Raw genomic sequence first — 21339 nt, 5'->3', positions numbered from 1 at the left:
GGGCTTGCTCAAAATCACTTCAAAACTCACTTCCAAAATCAAAAAAAGATTGATTCACCCAAAATTTAACATGTCTTTACTGATTCCATCATAAAATTATGACCTCCTTAAGGCCAATCCTCTGCTGCTACACCTATGGCATCAAAACCATGTGTTTTCAATCATCTATCTCGGTGTACACCTTCAAACTCAAACATCATGTCATCAAACTATTAGGAACATATACTGTACATGTTAGAGATGAATCCACCCCATGAGAATCAGATAAGGCATTCAAAGGATGGATCCAAACATCCTTAAAACTCTCAAAACAAAAGAAACTTCACAGTCTGTTCTGGGACAGCCAATAGTAAAATGGAAATAATATTATTTCAGAACTTCAAAATGTCTCCAGATTGCAAGGATCAATCAAATAAAACCCTCAGAGCATGGTAGACATGATTCCAAAGAAAATTAAAAACAAACAGTACTCAAAACATGCAGGAATTAAATGTATCTTATTGTTGTTCCAGAATTACAAGTTGTCCAACAGACTTCTCCAGACTTCCTTACAGACTTCTTCATGTACAATAATGTTTGCACAGACTTTATAAACTTCCAGACAACCACCATAACCGATCCAAATCAGTTAGAAGACACTAACAATGCCTAAAAGCATGATTTTCACATTTACATACTAACCGTTGTAATTCAAATATTTGAATTTACAACTTATTGATTTTGTAACCTATGACACTTTTAATTTATCTAATTCATAATTTGACACTCCTAGAGATAATTAAATGAATATAGAACCTCATCAAACCAAACTTGTTCTCATGGACACTATTGGCCCTTATTACAATAATTTTATGCATAGGAGCATCATTACGACACTTAAGGTCTTTACACAAACACATCATCTTTAGCATAAGAAACCATAATGGGCTTCAACATCTCCAAGTTGATCTTTCTTGATGTCATGATCCTTCCTTCACTCCTTGGAAACATGAAACAACTTCTAGCCTTCTGGGATGCTCCTACATCATACTCGCCACCAATAAGAAAATTCTTGTCCCAAGAATGATGTTGTTGATCCCAAACATTAGATTGATTTTGCCTCCTCACAAACTCAGATTGAGGGATGAAATAATCCCCAAAAGTCACCTTCTTTTTGCATCTTAAACCTATAGTCACATCACACATTAGATTAGAAATAAAACATGTATTTGGCTGCTCTTGTTTAGGACATTGCTGCTCATAACCAATCTGTACATCTTCTCTTCTCTGATCCATTTGTTGTACCTGCAACTTCTCTTTCACACCCACATATCCTTGCTCAACAATAGGACATTTAAATGAACCAATTTGCACAAAAGATAAATCCCATAAATCATCATGAAGAGGACTATTCATCCTCATAGTCTGCTGCAAATTAACAACTTCCTTCCAACCAATATCTTCTTGTTTTTCATCCTGCCTTATCATTGGTAAATGCTCACCAAAAATATTATAGGATGCTCTTTCAAGACCCCCAAAGGTAAAGGATTCAACTTATATTTCTGACCATCTTTATGAACCAAATATGTGTTATAAAAACCATCATGTAGTGTTCTTCTACTATGTTGCCAAGGTCTTCCTAATATCAAATGTGCACAAGTCATAGGAACCACATCACATAATACCTTATCTTGATATGGACCAATAGAAAAATTCACATAAGCCTTCAAACTAACCTCTACATGTTGTTGTTGGGTAACCCCAGTGGCCTTGTAGGGATTAAGATGGTCAAATGGTACAATTCCTCACTTGGTTATCATATCAAGAGACACAAGTTTACTATGTGATCCTGAATCAATGATTACCTTACATATCTTTCCTTTGCATAAACAAGTAGTTCTGAAGATTGTTACCTTTGGTTCTTGCTGAAGTTTCTCACCTTGCCTTACCATCAAGAAGTCACCTTCAAGGACAGGTTCTGCTCTCTTTGATTCTTCTTTCTTCTCATCTTCTTGTACCATATTCACTCTTCTATCTTTGCCTTGATCTGATTCAATCCATTTATGACATATGAATGATTGGTGCCCAATCTCATTGCAATCAAAACACTTACCTATAAAGATTCCACTTCCTCTTCCAAATCTGCCACCTCTATGGTTGTATTCTCCTCTTGGTTCTGAAAAACATTCTTTGCCTTTCTCAGTGCTACCTTGGCCTTGATCTCTATTACCTCTTCCTCTATTAGAAATTCCTCCTCTTCCACCATTACCTGATCTTTCTTGTTTTCTTTTCACCTTCTCTTCTGCTCTAATTGCTAACTGATAACATTCACCTATTGTTTTTAGTATTTGTAGACCAATCTCATCTTGCAAATTAAATCTTAAGCCATTTATATACCTGGCTACTTTCTCATCTTCTTCCTCATATCCTCCTCTAATACTAAGCCTATGAAATTGCTTAGTATAAGCCACTACATCCATCTGCTTAGTATAAGCCACTACATCCATCTCTTTTTGCTTCAGATTTTGTCTCATCCTCTTCACATGAATGGTATAATCAGATGGTAGGAACTGCTCTTTCATCAAACTTTTCATTCTTGACCATGTAGACAATTTTGTTAATCCTCTTGCCATCCTATCATTCTGAAAACTAGTCCACCATGTCAATGTTGTACCTCTCAACTTAGTCTTTGCAAATTTCACTTTCTTCTCCTCTTCCATCTCTTCAAACTCAAAATAGTTATCTAAGGCATCAAGCCATCCTAGCACCTCTTCACTATCCATCTTCCCCTGATAGATAGGAAAATCAATATGAATCTTACCTCCACTCCCTTGTACTGCCTTCAACAATCTAACAAATCTCTTTTCTTCAGGGTCCTCTATGTCATTTGTTTGCTGCTCTTGATCTGCTATCTCATTCACTTCTTCCTCATCATTGCCTTCTAGGTTGTCTTGCTCTTCTCTTCTTCTATTCCTCTAAAGGTTATCTATCCTTGATTGCATAGCTACTCTCTCCCTTCTCCATTGTCTTTCTTATCTTGCCTTAGCCTGCTCTCTTGCTGCATCTTGTTCCCTTCTTTCCCTTCTTTCCCTTTCTAGGATTTCCTTCAATTCTTCAAGTTCTCTTGCCAACTGATTCTTAGCTGCCATAACTAACCTTAACAAACCTGCACCAAATCTTTTACTAATGCTCTGATACCACTTGATGTAGACGATGGAGAATTTAGTTACAAACTTGTAGCTTAAGTGGAATATGGACCCAAACCCCAACACTCCTTTGGTGTTTAAAATGCTCAAAGTGCCTTAATAGGCTCAAAACTTGTCTTCACCTTAATCATGTGTTTCCTCCACCTCCACACACATAAAATAACTTCACCTAACATGTCTCTAAGGTTTTCAAACCCTCAACTCATCAACTGATACAAAAACCCAGTTTTAGCCCTTCACTAGGCCTAGTTTCCTAGTAGCCCTACCTAGACTGTTTTATGCCCTTTTCATGAAATTTTCCCAAAATACCAACCAATGTTTTGACTGATTTAGATACCCAATATCAACCTCTATTAACACCCAAAATATTGCCTATGGTTGTTTCGGAACAAATCACTCAAAACATTGTTGTCCCTAGTCACCGTGAGGGCTAATTAGGTCTATTTTGTGAAGGAAGTACCCTCCAAACTCATCCTTGGGTCTAACCATTCCATAAAGTCTCTAATTATGATGCCAAACCAGGGATTTTCAAGGTATTAAGGTTCAGTTACATTCCTAAATACTCAAACTCCAAAATCCTCCTTAAATCACCCACAAACCTAGGGCTTGCTCAAAATCACTTCAAAACTCACTTCCAGAATCAAAAAAAGGTTGATTCACCCAACATTTAACATGTCTTTACTAATTCCATCATAAAAGTATGACCTCCTTAAATCCTCTACTGCTACACCTATGGCATCAAAACCATGTGTTTTCAGTCATCTATCTCGGTGTACACCTGCAAACTCAAACTTCCTGTCATCAAACTATTAGGAACATATACTGTACATGTTAGAGATGAATCCACCCCATGAGAATCAGATAAGGCATTCAAAGGATGGATCCAAACATCCTTAAAAACTCTCAAAACAAAAGAAACTTCACAGTCTGTTCTGGGACAGCCAACAGTAAAATGGAAATAATATTATTTCAGAACTTCAAAATGTCTCCAGATTGCAAGGATCAATCAAATAAAACCCTCAGAGCATGGTAGACATGATTCCAAAGAAAATTAAAAACAAACAGTACTCAAAAAATGCAAGAATTAAATGTATCTTATTGTTGTTCCAGAATTACAAATTGTCCAATAGACTTCTCCAGACTTCCTTACAGACTTCTTCATGTACAATAATGTTTGCACAGACTTTATAAATGTCCAAACAACCACCATAACCGATCCAAATCAGTTAGAAGGCACTAACAATGCCTAAAAGCTTGATTTTCACATTTACATACTAACCGTTGTAATTCAAATATTTGAATTTACAACTTATTGATTTTGTAACCTATGACACTTTTAATTTATCTAATTCATAATTTGACACTCCTAGAGATAATTAAATGAATATAGAACCTCATCAAACCAAACTTGTTCTCATGGACACTATTGGCCCTTATTACAATAATTTTATGCATAGGAGCATCATTACGACACTTAAGGTCTTTACACAAACACATCATCTTTAGCATAAGAAACCATAATGGGCTTCAACACCTCCAGGTTGATCTTTCTTGATGTCATGATCCTTCCTTCACTCCTTGGAAACATGAAACAACTTCTAGCCTTCTGGGATGCTCCTGCATCATACTCCCCACCAATAAGAAAATTCTTGTCCCAAGAATGATGCTGCTCATCCCAAACATTAGATTGCTTTTGCCTCCTCACAAACTTAGATTGAGGGATGAAATAATCCCCAAAAGTCACCTTCTTTTTGCATCTTAAACCTGTAGTCACATCACACATTAGATTAGAAACAAAACATGTATTTGGCTACTCTTGTTTAGGACATTGCTGCTCATAACCAATCTGCACATCTTCTCTTCTCTGATCCATTTGTTGTACCTACAACTTCTCCTTCACACCCACATATCCTTGCTCAACAATAGGACATTTGACTGAACCAATTTGCACAAAAGATAAATCCCATAAATCATCATGAAGAGGAGTATTCTTCCTCATAGTCTACTCCAAATTAACATCTTCCTTCCAAACAGAATCTTCTTGTCTTTCAGCCTACCTTATCATTGGTAAATGCTCAATAAAAGATATTATAGGATACTCTTTCAAGACCCGCAAAGGTAAAGGATTCAACTTATATTTCTGACCATCTTTATGAACCAAATATGTGTTATCAAAACCATCATGTAGTGTTCTTCTACTATGTTGCTGAGGTCTTCCTAATATCAAATGTGCGCAAGTCATAGGAACCACATCACATAATACCTTATCTTGATATGGACCAATAGAAAAATTCACATAAGCCTTCAAACTAACCTCTACATGCTGCTATTGGGTAACCCCAGTGGCCTTGTAGGGATTAGGATGGTCAAATGGTACAATTCCTAACTTGGTTATCATATCAAGAGACACAACATTACTATGTGATCCTCAATCAATGATTACCTTACATATCTTTCCTTTGAATAAACAAGTAGTTCTGAAGATTGTTACCTTTGGTTCTTGCTGAAGTTTCTCACCTTGCCTTACCATCAAGAAGTCACCTTCAAGGACAGGGTCTACTATCTTTGATTCTTCTTTCTTCTCATCTTCTTGTACCATATTCACTCTTCTATATTTGCCTTGATCTGATTCAATCCATTTAGGACATCTGAATGATTGGTACCCAATCTCATTGCAATGAAAACACTTACCTATAAAGAATCCACTTCCTCTTCCAAATCTGCCACCTCTATGGTTGTATCCTCCTCTTGGTTTAGAAAAACTTTATGTACCTTTCTCATTGCTACCTTGCCCTTGATCTCTATTACCTCTTCCTCTATTAGAAATGCCTCCTCATCTACCATTACCTGATCTTTCTTGTTTTCTTTTCACATTCTCTTCTGCTCTAATTGCTAACTGATAACATTGACCTATTGTTTTTGGTATTTGTAGACCAATCTCATCTTGCAAATTAAATCTTAAGCCATTTATATACCTGGCTACTTTCTCATCTTCATCCTCATATCCTCCTCTGATACTAAGCTTATGAAATTGCTCAGTATAAGCCATTACATCCATCTCTTGTTGCTTCAGATTCTGTCTCATCCTCTTCACATGAATGGTATAATCAGATGGTAGGAACTGCTCTTTCATCAAACTTTTCATTCTTGACCATGTAGACACTTTTGTTAATCCTCTTGCCATCCTATCATTCTGAAAACTAGTCCACCATGTCAATGTTGTACCTCTCAACTTAGTCTTTGCAAATTTCACTTTCTTCTCCTCCTCCATTTCTTCAAACTCAAAATAGTTATCTAAGGCATCAAGCCATCCTAGCACCTCTTCACTATCCATCTTCCCCTGATAGATAGGCAAATCAATATGACTCTTACCTCCACTCCCTTGTACTTCCTTCAACAATCTAACAAATCTCTTTTCTTCAGGGTCCTCTATGTCATTTGTTCGCTGCTCTTGATCTGCTATCTCATTCACTTCTTCCTCATCATTGCCTTCTAGGTTGTCTTGCTCTTCTCTTCTTCTATTCCTCTCAAGGTTATCTATCCTTGATTACATCACTGCTCTCTCCCTTCTCCATTTTCTTTCTTATCTTGCCTCAGCCTGCTCTCTTGCTGCATCTTGTTCCCTTCTTTCCCTTCTTTCCCTTTCTAGGATTTCCTTCAATTCTTCAAGTTCTCTTGCCAACTGATTCTTAGCTGCCATAACTAACCTTAACAAACCTGCACCAGATCTTTTACTACTACTCTGATAGCACTTGATGTAGAGGATGGAGGATTTAGTTGCAAACTTGTAACTTAAGTGGAATATGGACCCAAACCCCAACACTCCTTTCGTGTTTCAAATGCTCAAAGTGCCTTAATAGGCTCAAAACTTGTCTTCACCTTAATCAGGTGTTTCCTCCACCTCCACACACATAAAATAACTTCACCTAACATGTCTCTAAGTTTTTCAAACCCTCAACTCATCAACTGATACAAAAACCCAGTTTTAGCCCTTCACTAGGCCTAGTTTCCTAGTAGCCCTACCTAGACTGTTTTATGCCCTTTTCATGAAATTTTCCCAAAATACCAACCAATGTTTTGACTGATTTAGATACCCAATATCAACCTCTATTAACACCCAAAATATTGCCTATGGTTGTTTCGGAACAAATCACTCAAAACATTGTTGTCCCTAGTCACCGTGAGGGCTAATTAGGTCTATTTTGTGAAGGAAGTACCCTCCAAACTCATCCTTGGGTCTAACCATTCCATAAAGTCTCTAATTACGATACCAAACTAGGGATTTTCAAGGTATTAAGGTTCAGTTACATTCCTAAATACCCAAACTCCAAAACCCTCCTTAAATCACCCACAAACCTAGGGCTTGCTCAAAATCACTTCAAAACTCACTTCCAGAATCAAAAAAAGTTTGATTCACCCAAAATTTAACATGTCTTTACTAATTCCATCATAAAAGTATGACCTCCTTAAATCCTCTGCTGCTACACCTATGGCATCAAAACCATGTGTTTTCAGTCATCTATCTCGGTGTACACCTGCAAACTCAAACTTCCTGTCATCAAACTATTAGGAACATATACTGTACATGTTAGAGATGAATCCACCCCATGAGAATCAGATAAGGCATTCAAAGGATGGATCCAAACATCCTTAAAAACTCTCAAAACAAAAGAAACTTCACAGTCTGTTCTGGGACAGCCAACAGTAAAATGGAAATAATATTATTTCAGAACTTCAAAATGTCTCCAGATTGCAAGGATCAATCAAATAAAACCCTCAGAGCATGGTAGACATGATTCCAAAGAAAATTAAAAACAAACAGTACTCAGAAAATGCAGGAATTAAATGTATCTTATTGTTGTTCCAGAATTACAAATTGTCCAATAGACTTCTCCAGACTTCCTTACAGACTTCTTCATGTACAATAATGTTTGCACAGACTTTATAAATGTCCAAACAACCACCATAACCGATCCAAATCAGTTAGAAGGCACTAACAATGCCTAAAAGCTTGATTTTCACATTTACATACTAACCGTTGTAATTCAAATATTTGAATTTACAACTTATTGATTTTGTAACCTATGACACTTTTAATTTATCTAATTCATAATTTGACACTCCTAGAGATAATTAAATGAATATAGAACCTCATCAAACCAAACTTGTTCTCATGGACACTATTGGCCCTTATTACAATAATTTTATGCATAGGAGCATCATTAGGACAATTAAGGTCTTTACACAAACACATCATCTTTAGCATAAAAAACCATAATGGGCTTCACCACCTCCAAGTTGATCTTTCTTGATGTCATGATCCTTCCTTCACTCCTTGGAAACATGAAACAACTTCTAGCCTTCTGGGATGCTCCTGCATCATACTCCCCACCAATAAGAAAATTCTTGTCCCAAGAATGATGCTGCTCATCCCAAACATTAGATTGCTTTTGCCTCCTAACAAACTTAGATTGAGGGATGAAATAATCCCCAAAAGTCACCTTCTTTTTAAATCTTAAACCTGTAGTCACATCACACATTAGATTAGAAACAAAACATGTATTTGGCTACTCTTGTTTAGGACATTGCTACTCATAACCAATTTGTACATCTGCTCTTCTCTGATCCATTTGTTGTACCTACAACTTCACTTTCACACCCACATATCCTTGCTCAACAATAGGACATTTGACTGAACCAATTTGCACAAAATATAAATCCCATAAATCATCATGAAGAGGACTATTCTTCCTCATAGTCTGTTGCAAATTAACATCTTCCTTCCAATGAGTATCTTCTTGTCTTTCAGCCTACCTTATCATTGTTAAATGCTCACTAAAACATATTATAGGATGCTCTTTCAAGACACCCAAAGGTAAAGGATTCAACTTATATTTCTGACCATCTTTATGAACCAAATATGTGTTATCAAAACCATCATGTAGTGTTCTTCTACTATGTTGCCAAGGTCTTCCTAATATCAAATGTGCAAAAGTCATAGGAACCACATCACATAATACCTTATCTTGATATGGACCAATAGAAAAATTCACATAAGCCTTCAAACTAACCTCTACATGCTGCTATTGGGTAACCCCAGTGGCCTTGTAGGGATTAGGATGGTCAAATGGTACAATTCCTAACTTGGTTATCATATCAAGAGACACAACATTACTATGTGATCCTCAATCAATGATTACCTTACATATCTTTCCTTTGAATAAACAAGTAGTTCTGAAGATTGTTACCTTTGGTTCTTGCTGAAGTTTCTCACCTTGCCTTACCATCAAGAAGTCACCTTCAAGGACAAGGTCTACTCTCTTTCATTCTTCTTTCTTCTCATCTTCTTGTACCATATTCACTATTCTATATTTGCCTTGATCTGATTCAATCCATTTAGGACATCTGAATGATTGGTGCCCAATCTCATTGCAATCAAAACACTTACCTATAAAGATTCCACTTCCTCTTCCAAATCTGCCACCTCTATGGTTGTATCCTCCTCTTGGTTTTGAAAAAAATTCTTTACCTTTCTCATTGCTACCTTGCCCTTGATCTCTATTACCTCTTCCTCTATTATAAATGCCTCCTCTTCTACCATTACCTGATCTTTCTTGTTTTCTTTTCACCTTCTCTTCTGCTCTAATTGCTAAGTGATAACATTAACCTATTGTTTTCGGTATTTGTAGACCAATCTCATCTTGCAAATTAAATCTTAAGCCATTTATATACCTGGCTACTTTCTCATCTTCTTCCTCATATCCTCCTCTGATAATAAGCTTATGAAATTGCTCAGTATAAGCCATTACATCCATCTCTTGTTACTTCAGATTCTGTCTCATCCTCTTCACATGAATGGTATAATCAGATGGTAGGAACTGCTCTTTCATCAAACTTTTCATTCTTGACCATGTAAACACTTTTGTTAATCCTCTTGCCATCCTATCATTCTGAAAACTAGTCCACCATGTCAATGTTGTACCTCTCAACTTAGTCTTTGCAAATTTCACTTTCTTCTCCTCTTCCATTTCTTCAAACTCAAAATAGTTATCTAAGGCATCAAGCCATCCTAGCACCTCTTCACTATCCATCTTCCCCTGATAGATAGGCAAATCAATATGACTCTTACCTCCACTCCCTTTTACTTCCTTCAACAATCTAACAAATCTCTTTTCTTCAGGGTCCTTTATGTCATTTGTTCGCTGCTCTTGATCTGCTATCTCATTCACTTCTTCCTCATCATTGCCTTCTAGGTTGTCTTGCTCTTCTCTTCTTCTATTCCTCTAAAGGTTATCTATCCTTGATTGCATAGCTACTCTCTCCCTTCTCCATTTTCTTTCTTATCTTGCCTTAGCCTGCTCTCTTGCTGCATCTTGTTCCCTTCTTTCCCTTCTTTCCCTTTCTAGGATTTCCTTCAATTCTTCAAGTTCTCTTGCCAACTGATTCTTAGCTGCCATAACTAACCTTAACAAACCTGCACCAAATCTTTTACTAATGCTTTGATACCACTTGATGTAGACGATGGAGAATTTAGTTACAAACTTGTAGCTTAAGTGGAATATGGACCCAAACCCCAACACTCCTTTGGTGTTTAAAATGCTCAAAGTGCCTTAATAGGCTCAAAACTTGTCTTCACCTTAATCAGGTGTTTCCTCCACCTCCACACACATAAAATAACTTCACCTAACATGTCTCTAAGGTTTTCAAACCCTCAACTCATCAACTGATACAAAAACCCAGTTTTAGCCCTTCACTAGGCCTAGTTTCCTAGTAGCCCTACCTAGACTGTTTTATGCCCTTTTCATGAAATTTTCCCAAAATACCAACCAATGTTTTGACTGATTTAGATACCCAATATCAACCTCTATTAACACCCAAAATATTGCCTATGGTTGTTTCGGAACAAATCACTCAAAACATTGTTGTCCCTAGTCACCGTGAGGGCTAATTAGGTCTGTTTTGTGAAGGAAGTACCCTCCAAACTCATCCTTTGGTCTAACCATTCCATAAAGTCTCTAATTATGATGCCAAACCAGGGATTTTCAAGGTATTCAGGTTCAGTTACATTCCTAAATACTCAAACTCCAAAATCCTCCTTAAATCACCCACAAACCTAGGGCTTGCTCAAAATCACTTCAAAACTCACTTCCAGAATCAAAAAAAGGTTGATTCACCCAACATTTAACATGTCTTTACTAATTCCATCATAAAAGTATGACCTCCTTAAGGCCAATCCTCTGCTGCTACACCTATGTTATCAAAACCATGTGTTTTCAATCATCTATCTCGGTGTACACCTGTAAACTCAAACTTCCTGTCATCAAACTATTAGGAACATATATTGTACATGTTAGAGATGAATCCACCCCATGAGAATCAGATAAGGCATTCAAAGGATCGATCGAAACATCCTTAAAAACTCTCAAAACAAAAGAAACTTCATAGTCTATTCTGGGACAGCCAACAGTAAAATGGAAATAATATTATTTCAGAACTTCAAAATGTCTCCAGATTGCAAGGATCAATCAAATAAAACCCTCAGAGCATGGTAGACATGATTCCAAAGAAAATTAAAAACAAACAGTACTCAGAAAATGCAGGAATTAAATGTATCTTATTGTTGTTCCAGAATTACAAATTGTCCAATAGACTTCTCCAAACTTCCTTACAGACTTCTTCATGTACACTAATGTTTGCACAGACTTTATAAATGTCCAAACAACCACCATAACTGATCCAAATCATTTAGAAGGCACTAACAATGCCTAAAAGCATGATTTTCACATTTACATACTAACCGTTGTAATTCAAATATTTGAATTTACAACTTATTGATTTTGTAACCTATGACACTTTTAATTTATCTAAATCATAATTTGACACTCCTAGAGATAATTAAATGAATATAGAACCTCATCAAACCAAACTTGTTCTCATGGACACTATTGGCCCTTATTACAATAATTTTATGCATAGGAGCATCATTAGGACACTTAAGGTCTTTACACAAACACATCATCTTTAGCATAAGAAACCATAATGGGCTTCAACACTTCCAAGTTGATCTTTCTTGATGTCATGATCCTTCCTTTACTCCTTGGAAACATGAAACAACTTCTTTCCTTCTCTGATGCTCCTGAATCACAAAGACAACTGAGAGGGGGGATTGAATCAGTTGTCTAATAAATTCAAACCAAAAACAACTTAACCAACTTAATGCTTGATACCTGTAAACCAATCTAATATGTCGGTAGACAGTTTTAATAGTTAATTGCAATACCGGTAAGGATTAATGCATGAAACAAAAAGACAAAGTCATCCACAACACATAACACCAATATTTGTATGTGGAAACCCTGTAAGGGGAAAAACCATGGTGGGAAACCTTACCCATAATCAAATGATACTACTGTAGATAGTAATTGTATACAAATGGGGTCTGCACATGCAGAAAGGCCGAGCGCCTAGAGCTCACTTCTCATTCACAAATGGGAGTCACATTGACTATAATTGGATGGTTAAATCCAATAAGAATGTACTGCTTAAGTTAGCATCTTTCTATGCTAGATTCAGTACCGGTATAGTTCTGATTGTCTTTACAAAAACCCTCCTTTAATCTTTAAATGATGTCTATGTGTATAGCTCTACTTATTCTCGCATATACCTTTACACAATCCTTTTTTGCATTCCACACTTGATCTTACAAATAAAATCTTATATTTATATCATAACCTAAGACCAATTTTAGTAGGTCGGCTCTACAAAATATTACAATAAAATCATTTTACAAACAATACAATATACGATGCAATAATCGATTCAACATGTCATCTTCATGCATTTACAACAATAATAAGTCATCTCCATAGCGTGCCATGCTGATCTGGAAAAGATAAACTTGTCAGTGTATATCTTGGACCCATTTGCTAGTAACAGCAAATATGCAAATACGAATATGCCAATTAACAAACATTCAAGACAAAGTGTCCAAACGATGTCTTCGACATAACCATATGTTTTCCATTCCATTCCAATTTTTGGTGATCATTATATCCTGCCAGTGTATCAAATATCGGTGACTGTTCATAAGTCATTTGCTTGTTGGTGAATGTTGTCGATTCTCCAAAGTGCCAGAGTTGATAATTGTTAGTAGGTGTTGACATCAATGACAAAACCATAGCAAAATACCAACAATATCATGCTATGAGCGATAGATAGTTTGTAAAGCATTCTTGGAGGAAGAGGAGATACCAGTAGAAGGTTCAGGGTTTATGAACTGGTATAGAATAGAGCTTTAACCTAAACTCTTTTTTGCATTGTAGATGCATTTTGTGAGTTCACTTGTACTGTCTTATTTCAGTAGAAGCTTGTACTTAGTGAGACTCTTTTGTGTTGAGAAGTGTGCTCTAGGCAGTGTGCCTTCTTGCATGTGCAGGTCCCCATGTTATGCAATATCTTTCATATGGCCAATGAATTAATATTGTGGGTCACAAATCCCACCATGGCTTTTTCTCTTTGAGTTTTTCCACATATAAATTTAGTGTGTTATGGTGTTCATTCATGTGGTTGGTTTATTTACTTCATGTTATATATTTCTTCTTTTCCTAGTTTATATGTGTATGTTATATAAGGTTAAAATCTTGTGTTACTGGCTGAACACTGATTCACCACCCCTCTCAATGCTCTTGGGTTCATTGTATTCCAACAATATTTATGTACTCCTAGCCATAGTATATGAATATTGTGGGTTCTATCCCCACTGTGGTTTTTCCCTTTCTGGATTTCCACGTAAGAGTTCTGGTGTTGTGGATCCATGGTTTATTTATTTCTTATTTATTTTCTTTATTGTTATACATTGCTAACCAATAGATAAAGAATAAGTTTGTAAATTTGATTTCTGGTAGATCATTGATTCACCCCTCTCAATGATCCCTGAGTATTAGAGCCTAGTTCCTCTAAGGAAGCTTAACTGCTTGAGGAAGATCTAGTAGATTGATTCAATGGATTCCGATTTTCAGAGACAATTCAGTGTGGCACTTGAGGATCTTGATGCAGCTAGAAATGAGATATGTACTTTGATGAAGAATCTAAATGTTGTTTATGATTTAATTAATGACTTAAAAGATCAAGCAAGTGTTTGTAGAGAGAAGAGGAAGGAGTTGATGGACAAGTTAAAGGAGAAAGAAGATTAGATCATGGAATACCAAGATAAAGTTGATGAAGTTATCAATCTTGAGAGAGAGAATGTTACTTTGAAGAATTAGATGCAATCCATTGTGATGAGGCTAACTAAGGAGATTGAGGACTGGAAGAAGAATAAAGATAATCTGGCACAATCATTGTAGGAAAGAGCTGATGAATGTTCAAGGCTTACCTATGAGAATGATTAGTTGAAGATTGAGTTGACACAATAAAGGAATAATGGTCAAGAACTTGAAAGACAGATTGCTACCTTGAGGGATGAACTTTCTATTGCTAATGAATATAAAGACAAATTAAAAGTTAGCTTAGTAAGGCTTGATGAGATTCTGGAAATTCAAAGACATGGAAAGGACATGAGAGGTCTAGGATTTGAGAAAGTTGAATCCTTCGGATCTGGACAAGGCAATGCAAAACCTAATCAAAAGAAGAACAAGAATTCTCTGGTAAGACAACCTAAATCTCATAAATTCAATGGTAGATGCTTTACTTGAAATAAGTTTGGTCATATAGAGAGTCAGTGCAGAAGTACGATGAACAATAGAGTGAACAACATGAATAATGTTCCTACCTTTACCTGTCAATGTTTCATATGCAATAATTTTAGACACAAGTTAAATATGTGTAGAGCAGTAATGAATAACTTCCAAATCAAAAGATGCTATGCTTGTGGAATGTTTGGACATGTTTCTAATCAATGCATGACAAGACCAAATCAAATGAACTTCAGACCTATGTAGAATAATGTTGTTTGCAGAGCATGCAACAAAACTGGTCACATTGCAAAGTATTGTAGAAGCAAGAACAATGTTCCAGTAGACAAGAATAAATCAGATGAAAAGGGAAAGACAAAGTTTGATGAGATTAGAGATCAACATAAGAAGATGTGAGTAAAGAAAGATGAATCTAAGGTAAATGGTGGATATGTACCTGAATCCAGTGCAGAACCTTCATTCGGTAACTAGGGCTTTCAACTTTAGGAGGGGAAAACTTATGAAAATCTTGCAATACCCCTTGATGATATTTGTAGTCGATGGATTACACATGGCAGGAATTGAAATTTAGTTGATATCCAAGATTTAGATGCATGATTTTGGCATCCGGTATTTAAACAAAGCATCTGATTGGATATCTGAGGTGCATTTATTTCAAAGTAAAATTAGGGCTTGCAAAGTTAAAAGGGAAAATACAAGAGTTATTCTTCACTTTGCGAATAGTGTTTTTGAGTTACAGAACAAGGCGATCAAAGAGCCCGAAGAGATATGGCAAGTGATCTAGGGCATTTGACAGTTTGTTGAGGTATTTTTTGAAGAGCATTTTTTAGTTTGAATTTCTGAAAAATTGAAAATGGCATCCTCTTGTTCCATTTCTACACCATTCGTTGTTGAAGTCAAAGATAGAACTCATCCTATATTTAAGAAGAACCCTTACAAATCCATGGAGGTCAACCTGGTTGGAGCTTTCTCTTCCATTGCACATAGAGTTCTGCATGTTGATGCCATACATGTTAATATTCACTATGAGATTGAAGAAACCAAAATTGAAGATATTTTGGATCTCTATACCAACAGTATCATGGACGAAATCGATAACCTTAAGCCAGAATTTATGTAGTTGCAAAGAAAGGGTTTCACCCAGTTCGTAAATTTCTATTTGATGAAGAGGAATGGGTGAGATATGTGTTGACCAAAATTTATCATGAGTTTATATGGCTATATCAAACCTACAAGATCACTTTAGAGGTAGTTAGGGTCATTACATGCTTTCATCAAATCGGTGAGAAGCCATGACTACAGAGAGTTACAAAACCTATGATCAACAAATTAACTGATGCAAAATTGATGGTAGATCGACGAGGATCAACACAATTAAAGATGATGATGTGAAGTTTTCTACAATGGTCATTGGATATAAGGTATATCAATCTAACCGACTGAATTCAGTGTCATGCACAACCATGCATGCAAGTTATAAGATGGTTAAAGAAGATGCACACTATGATCTATGCAATGTTATGTTGGAGGAATTAATGACCAATTTGAAGAAGATTAAGTAGGACAAAAAGAATGTTTTCAAGTTTGGTTTGTTGGTTATATATTTAGCACTTTTCTTTTTGAATCAGATCCTCAGAACCAGTAGAGTGCAGTGGGCATTTGACAGATCGATGGCTAGACAGATTAAATAGGGTCTTGACAGGCTTGGAAACAAAACAACCAAAATGTTGCTTTCTAGGCATTTTTCAAGACTTTTTAGAATAAGATGAAGCAAAGGGTCAGAATCCCTACGGAGATTGTAAGCAAATATGAAGGGACAATCTGTTTCATGGTGAATAAGGATGAATGTCTCATGGAGGTAGTTGAACCCCAAACGGTGTGGATTTTGTTGATGGGCTATGAGGTCGATGCAGGAACTCTAGATGCTTATGCACAACACCTGTTGAATGCTTCGGTTGACACAAAAGAAGAGAGGTTCAGAACTTGTAAAGAAAAATTCATGGAACTTTACAACAAGTTCACTTAACCGGCAAGGAAAAGGAGGGTTGCTAAGATAGTGGAGGAAATCCTCATTGAGGAAGGTCACCCGAGACAGAGAGAGTCAGAGATGAAAGAGCTATGAGATATGCAATAGAAAAGGAAAAGAAACAAAAGACTACACCAGCTCCAACAAAACCTAAGGTGATAGGGTATTCTCACACTCTGGTGAAGACATCTCCAGCTTAATCAGAACCCTCTAGTTCATCTACTAAGGGCAAGGGTGTTATGAGGAAGAAGAAAAAAACACATAGGGAGTATGTTGTAGTTTCCCTGGTGGCATCTGAAACTTAGTCAAATGCCGAGATTCAAAAGGCCCCTAAGAAAGGAGATTTTGGAAGGGTGATCTGGAAGCCTCAATCTAGTGAAGAGAAGAAAGGGCAAAAAGAGAAGAAAGCAAAATATGATCTTGTTCTGACCAGTAGGCCTAAGCAAGGAGGGAGAACCAAATCTAACTTGGATGAAGAAATTGAATCTAGTAATATGGAGTCTTCTAAAACCAAGTATCATATTATTCCTCCCTTTTCCGTTCAAGAGTTAATAGATGAAATCATTAAGGATTGAAATTTAAAGAATATCTTTGTAAATTATGAGAATTTAGATGATTAGGATAAAAGGCAGATTGAGGAAGTTGTAGTATTGCATATGGATGTATTTAGTAAAGCTTTAATTGAATTAGAAAGATATCTTTTGAAATATTTGTACAGTCTAATTGATGCTAGAAGAAAATCTGCAAGTCAGATGGATAAGGAAATAAAGTAAGGTGAACTAGTCAATCAATGCGTCAGTATCACTATTGAAGAAATTGATATATTGATTTTGTTAGCAAATAAAAAAGAATTTAGAAGCAAACACGAGATAAATATCCTTATGGTTGGAAAAGTAGAGGAAATAAGGAGAGAAACTATTAAGATCTGGAAGAAATTTCTCACTAAGAACCAGCTAGTAGAATCTGATTCACAAGATACAACCACTTAGGCAGAGAATCATCTAGTGTATGATGTAAATAATATGGAGGACACACAGGATGTTGCAAAGAAACAAATTCTGGATCTAGTAGAGGTTGAGGTAGATAAGGTATAAGAAAAATCACTAGTTGAGATAGAGGTTGGTGCACCAAGTGGTGACATTGGTGCACAGGAGGTGCCCATAAAGGATAAAAGTAATGCAGGGTAGGAGGCAGAGAAAAAGAAAGAGGAAAAATAGGAAAAATAGATGAAAGGGAAAGATAAAGTAATAGAAACCCCAATCCTAATGGCAATCGACACATCCAAAATACAAAGCCAGGGGAGTTTTCCCCAATTCAACATTAGTTTTGACAAGCCCTTCAACCAAATGTCTCTAGTAGAAAGAATGATTGTTGCTACTACTCTTCAAGCTCAAGCTAGTCAGGAGTTAGCACAATCTGAGTCAGAAGAGAAGAAGCTTATTGAAAAATCTATTAAAGTCTTAGAAAAGGTGGTACTAGAACTGCAACTTGATATTGATACCAGTTCATTTGGTAAGCTTCAACACTTAATAAATCATATATCTACTTAGTTTAATTATTTGACCAAGGCATTAGCCCGATGGGATATGGAGAAATTCAAAGATGCCAAAATACAAATATTTTTATAAATGTTTGATAGTGATAAGGCCCAGCTTGACGAAGAACTGAAACTAATTGATGAGGCCTTAATGGAAGGTGGTAAGATTTATAAGTCTTGTCTAGTTTTGATTATTTTTTCTACTAAAATAGACAAGCAGATAGATAATTCTAGAGGTAGTTAGCTCAGATTTCTCAAGCTTATGACCCTACGTCTAACTTAACCAACAGTATTGAAGGCCAAATTTTGACAATTATGGAGCAGATTAGGAATTTTGAAAAGGAGAAGGAGAAAATGGTAAGGCAGACAGGTCAACTCCGGAACCTAATTAGTCCTCGGTTAGACACCTTAGTGTATCATAAGATGGATTGTATTCAAAATATGTCTCAGAAGACTCCAACTGAGTAGGCAACAATAGAATTCCATGCTTATGTTTTGAATAGTTTTGTTTCAATTTTGGAGAAATTGTGGGTATGGTGGAACACCTATTCTGGGATCCTTAAGGTTTCATATGCAAATGTACTTAAATATGTATAGATCTGATCATTTGATGTGTGTATATATGTACAAAATATTTTGCTACACACCCCATCTTTGGTATTGTTGTCAAAGGGGGATAGATAAGGTGAAAGATGTGCAGGCTGATTGCGAATGGAGTGTACAGTTTGGTGATGCATACTTTTGGGTTGTTGATATAGGGGGTGTTAGGTCCTAGAGACAACTAAGAGGGGGGGGGTGAATTAGTTGTCCAATAAATTCAAAAACCAACTTAATGCTTAATACCGGTAAACCAGTTAAGTATGTCGGTAGACAATGTTAACAGTAAATTGCTATACTAGTAAGGATTAATGCATGAAACATAAACATAAAGTCATCCACAACACATAACACCAATATTTGTATGTGGAAACCTTTTAAGGGGAAAAACCACAGTGGGAAACCTTACCCACAATCAAGTGATACTACTGCAGATAGTAAGTGTACATAAATGGGGTTTGCACATGCAGAAAGGCCAACAACCTAGAGCTCACTGCTCAATCACAAAATGGGAGTCACACTGACTACTATTGGATGGTTAAATCCAGTAAGAATGTACTGCACAAAATAACATCTTCATATGCTAAATTCAATACCGATGTAATGCTGATATGCTTCTACAAAAACCTAACTTCACCTTCAAATGATGTCTTCGTGTATATCCCTACTTGATCTCACATACACCTTCACTCAATTCTTTTTCACATTCCACACTTGATCTTACAAATAAGATCTTACATTTATACCATACCCTAAGACCAATTTTAGTAGGTCAACTCTACAAGATATTACAATAAAAACATTTTACAAACAATATAATATCTGATGCAATAACTAATTGAACATGTTGGCTTAATGCATTTACAATAATAATAAATCATCTCCAAAGCGTGCCATGCTGATCTGGAAAAGATAAACCTATCGGTGTAACCCTAGATAACCTGGACCTATTTGCCGGTAAAAGCAAATATGCAAATATGAATATACCAATGATTAATTCTTCAAAACAAAGTGTCCACACGATGTCTTTGACATTACCAAGTGTCTTCCATATCATTCTAGGTACCGGTGAACAATATATTCTGCCGGTGAACCATATACCAGTAACTGTTGCACAGTTTACTTGCTTGCCAGTGAATGTTATTGGATCTTCAAAGTAGCTGTTGACATCAATGACAAAACCATACCAAAATACCAACAATCTCCCCCTTTGGCATTGATGGCAACACAAGATGGAAAAACCATCAAAGTGCCAAAACAGAAATGCCAAATACAAAAACCAACAATCTCCATTTCTCCCCCTGGGAGTAACATGTGTTTATCCAAAGATTTATTTTCAATACCAATCTCTCCTTAAATGTGTTTTTCAAAATCTCTCCACAAAAAGATAATGTGTTTTTCCATAGATATCTCTCCCCCTTTGACATCAAATGCCAAAGTCACAAAAAGTCAAGTTCATACAAAATACCAACCAATTCAATATACCAACTGCTCACCCTGAGAAGTAGCTTCCTCATCAAATACCGGAGTAAAAGATTTGTCTTTTTAATTCTGTCGGTTGATGATAATCATCAACTGTCTAAGTCTTTACCAGTGGTGGTATGACTCCAAGCTGATCTCTGAGATATTCAAAAGTCTCCTTAGGCAAAGGTTTTGTGAAAATATCTACAACTTGTTCCTTAGTATTCACATAAACTAGTTTTATCTCCTTTTCTTCAACTTTTTCCCTTAGCAAATTCAGTTTGATAGAAGCATGTTTTGTTTTAGAATGTAATACCGGATTCTTAGATATATCAATTGCTGCAGTGTTATCACAGTATATAGTAATGGGTTCCTTGTATTTTACCTTTATGTCTTTCAACATTTGCTTAAGCCATAATACCTGTGTACAATTAGTTGCTGCTGCAAAATATTCTAATTCTGTTGTTGATAAAGATGTACAACTCTGTTTCTTACTTAACTAGGAAACTAATCTCTTTCCAAGAAAGAATGCTCCTCCAGTGGTGCTTTTTCTATCATCTACATCTCCTGCCTAATTTGCATCTGTGTATGCACATAGGTCAAAATTTTCATCTTTAGGATACCATAATCCAAGATTTGTTGTGCCTTGTAGGTACCGAAAAATCCTTTTTACTGCTGATTCATGATTTTCCCTAGGATTACTCTGAAATCTAGAAACAATACATACTGCATTCATAATATCAGGCCTGGTTTGTGTCAAATACAGTAAACCTCCTATCATAGATTTGTATCTAGTTGCATTAATAGGTGTAGATTCATCCCTTTGAGATAATTTGTCAT

The sequence above is a fragment of the Cryptomeria japonica genome, chromosome 10, assembly GCF_030272615.1.
Source record: "Cryptomeria japonica chromosome 10, Sugi_1.0, whole genome shotgun sequence".
In the NCBI taxonomy this organism is placed as follows: domain Eukaryota; kingdom Viridiplantae; phylum Streptophyta; class Pinopsida; order Cupressales; family Cupressaceae; genus Cryptomeria; species Cryptomeria japonica.
This window is presented reverse-complemented; position numbering follows the sequence as displayed.